General features: G+C 49.3%; 1 long non-coding RNA gene across 1 annotated transcript; it reads right to left on the bottom strand.

Moving 5' to 3' along the window:
* Window positions 1–1,089: 1,089 nt before the first annotated feature.
* On the bottom strand, window positions 1,090–7,065 carry LOC308470209. Its single transcript, XR_013982262.1, has 3 exons — window positions 6,391–7,065; window positions 5,355–6,234; window positions 1,090–1,758 (listed from the first exon to the last, which is right to left on the bottom strand). It is a non-coding gene; the product is annotated as an uncharacterized lncRNA (long non-coding RNA).
* Window positions 7,066–8,771: the final 1,706 nt, after the last annotated feature.

Raw genomic sequence — 8,771 nt, 5'->3', positions numbered from 1 at the left:
GGCTACCAATTTTTATTTTTATTTTGTTTATTGCATCCTGCATCTCAGAGGAATAATATTCCACCCTCATTACATCACTTGTGTCAAAGGGTTGTTTCTTTTGAAGTTGCTGTTTTAAATCTCAGATGTGCAGCTTCTTTGGCTTGCGGTCTCTCTCTAGAGAAAGACAAGATTATAATGAAAAGCTGGCATCTGGCAACGGAGGTACATCTGCTACCTTTTCCATCAAAGGGAGGCCCTCTCCCGCTTGAGGCCCTAGCAGCAAATGCACCCAGGGTTAGCTGATGTCACAGCGCCACCACTCGGCCATTTCACTTTCGGCAGTTGCTTAGGTTTAAAAATCAGAATCTGTTTTTTTATTTTTTAAGGAATATGTGTTCCTGTTTTTATGGGCCTGGGATAGTTGCATTAAAGGCATTAAATTTGCCCCTTAAAAGCTCTTAATTGCCATTTCATGTTCACAGGGATTGAATAGTAGTGAAAGGTCAGCTCACCGCCTCTCCTGGTATGCCCCACAGAGGAACTTAAGGTCCATAAATAGCAACACCCTAGAGGTCCCGGGCCCTTAGGAAGACAGATTAGCCTCAGCCAGAACCAGGGCCTTTTCAACACTGGCTCCGGCCTGGTGAAACGCTCTGCCTCATGAGACCAGGGCCCTGCAGGATCTGATTTCTTTCCGCAGGGCCTTTAAGACAGAGTAGTTCCGCCAGGCCTTTGGCTTGGAATCAACTTGATCCCCTCCCCCTCTTTCTTTTTTCCTTTTTCTTTCTGTGATGGGACTCCTATTTGGGGACTTTCCTGGCTTTTTTCTGGCCCACGTAGGACCAGTCTGGATAGTTGGCCTTGGTGAAGATTTGACGTTTTCATCCCCAAAAAGTTTTTGATTTGAGTTTCTACTGAAATGAGGCTGCATTTTAATGTTGTATTTTAATCTTGTTTTTAAGTTGTATTTTAATGAATTGTGTATATACCTGGTGTTAGCTGCCCTGGGCCTGGTCGTGGCAGGGGAGGGTGGGGTATAAATAAATTTTATATTATTATTATTATTATTATTATTATTATTATTATTATTATATACCCAATGGTTCACTACACTCTGGAGGCAAGCGCCTTGTCAGGAGATCCCCTGCAAAATGTGGGAATGAGGCCTTTAGTGTTGCTGCACAGCAGCCTTTGGAATCCCCTTCTCCTGATTCTTAGGCAGGCCTAGTCTCTGCTATCTTTTCAGCACTTCCACTTTCAAACAGGCTTTCAAGTTGGGAATAGTGGAAGTCTGATTTTACAAACCTTTCAATTAGTTGAAGGGGCTGTCTATCTAAAGTTCCAGAAATTTGTGGAAGAGATGCTAACCACTGCTTGTAAACTGTTAACAACTGGGGGGAAGGGGACAATCTCCTTTGTTAGAAGAACTAAAAAGAAGTATATGAAATAGGTTACTTTGGGGGGGGGCCTCCCCCAATACATCACATATACATCACAGGGGGCGGTCTAAAACAGAATCCTGAGTGTGTTGTTTTTCTCCTGTCTGCCATTTACCTGATTGCATTATCTGGGTTTTGGGCACTCTTTTGTTATTATAACTACTTAATTCCTGAATCCAGGTCACAGGTCACAGGCTCACCCTGTTCACACCTTAAATGTGCCCTTATGGCAGGATTTGTGAGCACAGAGACAATGGGGAGATTTCCCATTTCCACTGACCTTGCAGAGAAATATTTGAGGTCATTTTTGGAGAGAGAAAATGGTTTCAGGACTTTTCTATGGGTTTCAGACATGTGGTTTACATATTTGTATGTGTTTGCTTGGTACATTTATGAACATCTATTATATATATCCCCTTCATGGATCACTGCCTTGCCGTGGCGAAGGGGCTTGAATAACTCAGAGAAGCTATGAGCTATGCCGTGCAGGGCCACCCAAGATGGACAGGTCATAGTGGAGAGTTTTGACCAAACATGATCCACCTGGAGCAGGAACCGGCAAGCCACTCCAGTATCCCTGCCAAGAAAACTCCATGGACAAAGGCAACAGGCATATAAAAGTTATGACGCTGGAAGATGAGCCCCTCAGGTCGGAAGGCGTCCAACATGCTACTGAGGAAGAGCGGAGGACAAGTACAAGTAGATTCAGAGCTGATGAAGCGGCTGGGCCAAAGCCGAAAGGACGCTCAGTTGCGGATATGCCTGGAAGCAAAAGGAAAGTCCAATGCTGTAAAGAAAAATATTGCATAGGAACCTGGAATGTAAGAACCATGAACCTTGGTAAGTTGGATGTGGTCAAAAATGAGATGGCAAGAATAAATATTGACATCCTGGGCATCAGTGAACTAAAATGGACGGGACTGGGCAAATTCAGATCAGATGACCATCATATCTACTACTGTGGGCAAGAATCCCATAAAAGAAATGGAGTGGCCCTCATAGTCAACAAAAGAGTGGCGAAGGCTGTAATGGGATGCAATCTCAAAAATGATAGAATGATCTCGATACGAATCCAAGGCAGACCTTTTAACATCACAGTAATCCAAGTTTATGCACCAACCACTGGTGCTGAAGAAACTAAAATTGACCAGTTCTATGAAGACTTACAACACCTTATAGAAATGACACCAAAGAAGGATGTTCTTCTCATTATAGGGGATTGGAATGCTAAAGTAGGGAGTCAAGAGATAAAAGGAACAACTGGCAAGTTTGGCCTTGGAGATCAAAACGAAGCAGGGCAAAGGCTAATAGAGTTCTGCCAAGAGAACAAGCTGGTCATCACAAACACGCTTTTCCAACAACATAAGAGACGACTCTACACATGGACATCACCAGATGGGCAGCATCGAAATCAGATTGATTATATACTCTGCAGCCAAAGATGGAGAAGCTCTATACAGTCAGCAAAAACAAGACCTGGAGCTGACTGTGGCTCAGATCATCAGCTTCTTATAGCAAAATTCAAGCTGAAGAAAGTAGGAAAAACCACTGGGCCGGTAAGATACAATCTAAGTCAAATCCCTTATGAATACAAAGTGGAAGTGAGGAACAGGTTTAAGGATTTAGATTTGGTGGACAGAGTGCCTGAAGAACTATGGATGGAGGCTCGTAACATTATACAGGAGGCAGCAACTAAAACCATCCCAATGAAAAGGAAATGCAAGAAACAAAGTGGCTGTCCAACGAAGCCTTACAAATAGCGGGGGAGAGAAGGCAAGCAAAATGCGAGGGAGATAGTGAAAGATACAGGAAATTGAATGCAGAGTTCCAAAAAATAGCAAGGAGAGACAAGAAGGCCTTCTTAAACGAGCAGTGCAAAGAAATAGAGGAAAGCAACAGAATGGGAAAAACCAGAGATTTGTTCAAGAAAATTGGAGATATGAAAGGAACATTTCGTACAAAGATTACCATAATAAAAGACAAAAGTGGAAAGGACCTAACAGAAGCAGAAGACATCAAGAAGAGGTGGCAAGAATACAGAGGAATTATACCAGAAAGATATGGATGTCTCGTACACCCCAGGTAGTGTGGTTGCTGACCTTGAGCCAGACATCTTGGAGAGTGAAGTCAAATGGGCCTTAGAAAGCACTGCTAATAACAAGGCCAGTGGAAGTGATGATATTCCAGCTGAACTATTTAAAATTTTAAACGATGATGCTGTTAAGGTGCTACACTCAATATACCAGCAAATTTGGAAAACTCAGCAGTGGCCAGAAGATTGGAGAAGATCAGTCTACATCCCAATCCCAAAGAAGGGCAGTGCCAAAGAATGCTCCAACTACCACACAATTGCACTCATTTCACACGCTAGCAAGGTTATGCTTAAAATTCTACAAGGCAGGCTTAAGCAGTATGTGGACTGAGAACTCCCAGAAGTGCAAGCTGGATTTCGAAGGGGCAGAGGAACCAGGGACCAAATTGCAAACATGCGCTGGATTATGGAGAAAGCTAGAGAGTTCCAGAAAGACATCTACTTCTGCTTCATTGACTATGCAAAAGCCTTTGACTGTGTCGACCACAGCAAACTATGGCAAGTTCTTAAAGAAATGGGAGTGCCTGATCACCTCATCTGTCTCCTGAGAAATCTCTATGTGGGACAAGAAGCTACAGTTAGAACTGGATATGGAACAACTGACTGGTTCAAAACTGGGAAAGGAGTATGGCAAGGCTGTATATTGTCTCCCTGCTTATTTAATTTATATGCAGAATTCATCATGCGAAAGGCTGGGCTGGATGAATCCCAAGCCGGAATTAAGATCGCCGGAAGAATTATCAACAACCTCAGATATGCAGATGACACAACCTTGATGGCAGAAAGTGAGGCGGAATTAAAGAACCTTTTAATGAGGGTGAAAGAGGAGAGCGCAAAATATGGTCTGAAGCTCAACATCAAAAAAACGAAGATCATGGCCACTGGGCCCATCACCTCCTGGCAAATAGAAGGGGAAGAAATGGAGGCAGTGAGAGATTTTACTTTCTTGGGCTCCATGATCACTGCAGATGGTGACAGCAGTCACGAAATTAAAAGACGCCTGCTCCTTGGGAGAAAGGTGATGGCAAACCTAGACAGCATCTTAAAAAGCAGAGACATCACCTTGCCAACAAAGGTCCGTATAGTTAAAGCCATGGTTTTCCCGGTAGTAATGTATGGAAGTGAGAGCTGGACCATAAAGAAGGCTGATCACCGAAGAATTGATGCTTTTGAATTATGGTGCTGGAGGAGACTCTTGAGAGTCCCATGGACTGCAAGAAGATCAAATGTATCCATTCTTAAGGAAATTAGCCCTGAGCGCTCACTGGAAGGACAGATCCTGAAGCTGAGGCTCCAATACTTTGGCCACCTCATGAGAAGAGAAGACTCCCTGGAAAAGACCCTGATGTTGGGAAAGATGGAGGGCACAAGGAAAAGGGGATGACAGAGGACGAGATGGCTGGACAGTGTTCTCGAAGCTACCAGCATGAGTCTGACCAAACTGCGGGAGGCAGTGGAAGACAGGAGTGCCTGGCGTGCTCTGGTCCATGGGGTCACAAAGAGTCGGACACGACTAAACGACTAAACAACAACAACAACATTATATATATATAAGACCTTAAAATTCTTATAAGACCTATCAGGGATTGTGACTCTCAGGTGGGAAAAGTTTCCCCATGCCTGCCATAAAACTCACTTGGGAAGAATGCTGTGTACCATTTACTCTGCACTGCGTTCACTGCACTCCCACTGCTGGTTTGGGAAGCATACAGCAACAGTCATTTTGAGAAATGTCGCATTTTGATGCACCCCCCCCCCCAAAAAAACCCAGCTTCCTTCCTTCTCTCTTCAAATGTGGATAGATCCACATTGGAAGATTCAGGCCAGACAAAAGAAAGTACTTATCACACAATGCACAGTGAAACTATGGACCCACAGAATGCAGTGATGGCCACCCATTTGGATGGCTTTAAAAGAGGAATAGATAAATTCATGGAGAGCAGGCTCTCAGTGGCCACGGAAGCGTTTCTGGTACCAGTTGTTGGTAACTGCAGGAAGGGCAAATTTTTTGTGTGCTCAGGTCCTGCTAGCAGGTTTTCACAGGCATCTGGGTGCAGGCCTTTTGTTGAAGGGGCAGGCCTTTTTTATTGGTGGGGGGAGAGAACCTTAGTTTGCTATGTATTTTATTGATTTGGGGGCTGCTCCTCTCTGCACCAGGGACGTGGGTGGCGCTGTGGGTTAAACCACAGAGCCTAGGACTTGCCAATCAGAAGGTTGGCAGTTCGAATCCCCGCGACGGGGTGAGCTCCCGTTGTTCGGTCCCAGCTCCTGCCCACCTAGCAGTTTGAAAGCACGCCAGTGCAAGTAGATAAATAGGTACCACTCCGGTGGGAAGGTAAACGGCGTTTCCGTGCGCTCCTCTGGTTCGCCAGAAGAGGCTTAGTTATGCTGGCCACATGACCTGGAAGCTGTACGCCGGCTCCCTCGGCCAATAAAACGAGATGAGCACCACAACCCCAGAGTTGGTCACGACTGGACCTAATGGTCAGGGGTCCCTTTAGCTTTACCTCTCTGCACCTCCTTGGCTACACCCATGTCTGGGTGGCCACGGTGAGAACAGGATGCTATACATATGGACCGCAGGCCTGATCCAGGAAGCCTTTCTTATGATCCAGACTAAGAAAAAAAACGACCTGGCTGCATCTTAAGCTAGCGATAGGGCCTACTTCTGCACACTCTATGAGAACTGAACCTAGGTTCATATGTTGCCTCTGCCAGCACCTTCACAGTGGCGTAGCGTGGGGGGGTGCAGGGGGGGCCGGCCGCACCGGGCGCAACATCTGGGGGTTAGGGTTAGGGGGCGCAAATCCACGGGTTAGGGGGCGCAAATTACTTGCCTTGCCCCGGGTGCTGACAACCCACACTACGCCACTGCACCTTCATGAATACCAGCGTAACAGTCACCTTTCTTGCAAAGCAGCACTCGGGAACTTGTGGTCTTCCCATGACGGCAGGCTGGGGCAACTGCAGTTCCCTAGATGTTGCTGGATTTCAGCTCCAGCCGGCATGGTCAGTGACGGAAGCTGCAGCCCAGCAACCCCTGTTTCCTTATCCCTGCTCAAAAGCAATGATGGTCAGCACCAGCAATATTATTATTGTCGTCGAAAGCGACATTTGCTATTGTTACACATCCCTGAATGAATGGCCACTACCTAGAAGGTCTTCCAGGCCTCTCGTTTTATAATTTCCCTTTGGAGCCTCAGCAGCACCTCTGCTCTCTTTCCCTGGGGAACGCTGTCAAGAGAGAGGGGGGGCTCCACTCCCCAGCTCCCTACTCTTGCCTGGATGCCCTGGGAGTTGGGGTGGGATGGGGTGGGGGTGTAAGAAAGTCCCAGTCCAAACCCCCGTGGCACGGAAACGGGGCTCCCCCTCCTCCTCCTCCCGGAGCTGGACCGGAGAGGGACCCAGGCGTCCTGAGCGGGAGACCCCCTCAACGCTCCCCCCCCCTCACTCTCGACGACAGCACAGCCTTGACATTGGCGGCAGCAGATTCGCCCACGGCCGCCGGCCTGGAAGTCTGACCTTGCAAATTGGAAGAAGACGGTGGTGGGGGAGAAACGTGTGTGGCGAGGCAGGGGGGGAAACTGGGGGGTGGAATCGGCAGGTGCCCCCCACATACACCAACACGAGGCTGGTGGCGAAAGTGCGGTTGCCAAGGAGCGGCTTTACCCAGCGGGGCCTCCCCGCGCAGGAGCTGCTGCTGCCGCCGCCGCCGCCGCCGGAGCCTCCTCCTCCTTCTCCATTGTCCGGGCCGGGCCGGGCTGGGCCCATGGGCCCTGCCGCCACGAGAGCCGCCCAGCAGCCGCCCAGACGCGGGCGGGGGGCCTGAGGCCGAGCGCGGTGAGAGAGCCTGCGGGCGGGGGAGAGGAGGGGAGCGGGGAGCGGCGAGGGGAAGCCGCCCGGCGGGCGGGCGGGCGGCTTTCTCCCGCGGAAACAGCGAGGAAACGGGGGCTGCCGCTGCTTCTGCGTGGGTCTGTGTGCTCCTTGCAAAGGGGGGAAAAGGCGGCGGGCAAAGCTGGCATTTCCTCCGATATCCCCCCCCCCACCGCTCCTGCCCCGCCAACCCCCAAGCCTCCTTCTTCTCCTGCCCCACATCCGACCCACACTTCCCCCCCACACACCTCCGATGCATGCAGGAAGTGCGCGCGCGTGGAAATGAGAGAGAGAGAGAGAGAGAGAGAGAGCACGCTCTTGACAGCCCCTCTCCCTCCCATTGCAGGGCCCCCCCAAGGGGGATGGGTTTGCTGTGAGCCGCCCTGAGTTCTACGGGCGAAGGGCGGTCTACAAATCCAGCACATCAGAATAATAATAATTATAGGAGCAGCGTTGTTGTCCAGCAACATCTAGGGAGGGCAGCAGCTCTCCCTCTCTTTAGCGCCCACTGGGACAATGTGCCCAACAGCAGGGGATGTGGCGTGCGGACTTCTCTGGGTCCCCCCCCCCCCACCACCAGCACTATGAAGATAGAGAGAGAGAACTTGACAGCTGCTTTGGCCAGGTTGCCCCCTCCCATGACAGCTGCTGCCCTGCTGTTGGGGGAGGTGGGGTGGGGTTTGCATGAACCACGGGCACGAGTCTGCTCTTTTGCCCTGCCCACCTATGCTGGAAGGTGCCACAAAGGTAAAGAAGGTCCACGGAGCGAAAGGTGGGTAGCCTGATGGCCGCCACCCGTTGCCCTCCTGGTACACCGCAGGGTTACTTGGACAAAGGTGGTGGCATACTGGGTTGGCGTCTTTCTCTGCCTCCTCTGCTAACCACTTATTCTCCTGTGCTCTCTCTGTGGCAGAGGGTGCCTTGGAGATAGGGAAGCTGGTGTGTGATGGGAGCAGCTTCATGGCCACCGGCCCTCCCTCGTTCTTCTCCCATAGTTATCGTTCTCCTTATAGCTGCTGGCACAGCGTGGGATGAGAGAGGTAATGTAAGGTTTGCCGTGTGTAAAGCAGGGTCAAGCCTCTCTATCTGCTTTCCTATCCTTTCTGTGCTAATTCTTCTTCCTTCCTCCAAGCAGAGGATGCCACAGGTGAGAAAGGCAGTGTGGGAGTTATCAGGGCCAAAAGGTGTGGCGGGCTGATTGGCGACCTTCAGTGTTCTCTTTCAGCCCTTTTCTGTTTATTCCTGGTGCTACAACAACAACACATGCACAAACAAACACAGAGTGTACTACTAAAGGGAAAGAGCAGTTGGGGGATATTGTTTTTGTTTGCACATTTTTGTGTTTTTATATTGTAAATTGTGATCCTCAGATGGAGGGCGGTATA

Source organism: Podarcis pityusensis, assembly GCF_964106645.2.
Source record: "Podarcis pityusensis genome assembly, chromosome: 2".
NCBI classification, from domain to species: Eukaryota; Metazoa; Chordata; class Lepidosauria; order Squamata; family Lacertidae; genus Podarcis; species Podarcis pityusensis.
Note: the sequence above shows the minus strand (reverse complement) of the source record. Positions and strands in the feature narration are given on the sequence as shown.